This window comes from Clytia hemisphaerica, unplaced genomic scaffold (genome assembly GCF_902728285.1).
Source record: "Clytia hemisphaerica strain Z4C2 unplaced genomic scaffold, Clytia hemisphaerica genome assembly, whole genome shotgun sequence".
NCBI classification, from domain to species: Eukaryota; Metazoa; Cnidaria; class Hydrozoa; order Leptothecata; family Clytiidae; genus Clytia; species Clytia hemisphaerica.
This window is the reverse complement of record NW_027103722.1, coordinates 825,862-827,919: the sequence shown is the minus strand read 5'-3', so window position 1 is coordinate 827,919 and position 2,058 is coordinate 825,862.

Below are 2,058 nucleotides of genomic sequence, written 5' to 3'. Positions count from 1 at the left end.
CTAAAAAACAAAATAAAGAAATCAGTTGTAAATATGCTAAAAAATGTTGAAAGGGGTTCATGTAATGTGATTTAAAGGGATAATCAGATAGTTTAAGACATTAGGCATGTGTAATCTTTCTTTTGTCCTGAGCAAAACCTCTAAATATTTTGCCTAAATATTTTCCAAAGTCGAGATATTTAAATTACAAATTCTTCACTTTTAGTAAGAAAACAATAGAACCCATTTTCAGAAATTTCAAATTGTGATATCTCGACTTTAGGAAATAGTTACCCAAACATACTTGGAGGTTTTACTCAACCCCATATACGTAAGCTTTCTGCAGGCCTAATATCTCAAACCATCTGATCATCCCTTTAACTTATTTTTTTCTTGAATCTGCAAATAATATAGTTAGTAAAGACGGTGAAAAAGAGGTGGTAGATATGGGTCGAATCCATAAAATTGATGAGCTTTCTGCCCTTATATTCTTTGTAATTAGCAAAAATCAGTTAGTAATAAAACAGCTGTCCTTGATGTGTACCCCTCGTCCTCCTCCTTTATGGCTTCTTTACCCTTTTTGAAAAATCTATTTAACCCTTGAAAAAAACTATTATATTCAGTGTCTTCCAAAGATTATAAGTTAATTCCCATAATTCCACATGATTTTCAATTCTAAACATTCTTTAATTTTTAATGAAAATTTACTGGTCAGATATAAAAAAACCTTGAAAATAAATTGCCACACTTGTCTTTGAAAATCGACCACACGCCTTTTTCTTACCCTTATAAAGCATTTTTTCCTACCTTTAAGTGATTTTTGGGAAGGCTCTACACCCTCCCATTAGAAAGGAGAACCCTATGTATAGTCCACACTACTCTATGTTTTCATTTCCCTAAACATCAATAGAGAGGATCATTTAGAGCATTTTATACCAAGCTATGAAATACAAATGATTACCTTATCGGCCCTTTTTACGCTGGCCCTTTTAACATCGGCCCTTATTACGCCACAAGCCCAAAAATAACGCCAATAAGGGCCGGCGTAAAAAGTGCCGATAAGGTAAAAAGTACACATTATTAGAGGATGAGATTGAAAAAATTAGAAAATGGTATAAAGGGGTATACATATCAAAATGACTTTTTCGTTAAAAAAAATTATAGAAAAATGTAACTATGTACAAAACACAAAAAAATACTCCTTGGTCTCTTATTTACATTATGGTTTTTTATTTTTTCAAAAGAATGATAGCGAGTTGATGTATGTGTGTTTTTTGCGACGGAGACGGTAAGCCTCTATATAATTTGTCTACATCCTGACTAAGTGACACCCTTTTAACAACCAACTTTGTGCCCTCTTTCTGCCTACTCTAACAATTAGAATAGGTAGGGCAGAAAGTCGGCCATCTAAACTAGAGCTAAAAAAACGAGATGAAAAATCCGGGTTTTTAGTGAGGTGCTCGCCTGACTAACTGAGGACAATGGTAAATCAGCACTTAACTTGAACGATCCTCAATTTTGCGGGTCAGAACTGCAGGTTGTTCTAAATTGCTTCAGGCACTCCACCATCCTTAAAAGTGCAAATACATAAACTCGCTAATTTAAGGTTGTCTGAATAAAAGAATATTGGGAAGCCCATACGTTATACTAACCGGTCCCAAACGGCAACATTTAAAAAAAGTTAAAATCGCCAGTGATAGGGGTGGAACAGGCTTACTCGAGAATCCTAACGTTCTCATTATATTCCAAGGTTTGATAATTCCCGGGCTAGGTGCTCCTTGAATGAATTTGACCGAACATTTTAAAAATAAAATGAATAATAAAAAACAATATCATAATTTAAATACACATAAAATCAATAATTTATCTTGTAAGTAAAGAAGCCTTTACCAATCATCAAAAATTAAATAAACATTTTAATAAGAAATACGTTAATCTCTATTTTATCGTTTTTATAAATTTCTATATTTTAGCTCTCTAATGTTAATGCACTAACTATAATTACACAATATATTACACTAATATATCATTCCTTATTTTACCATTCAATGAAAGAGTAGGAACTTCTACCAATATTTT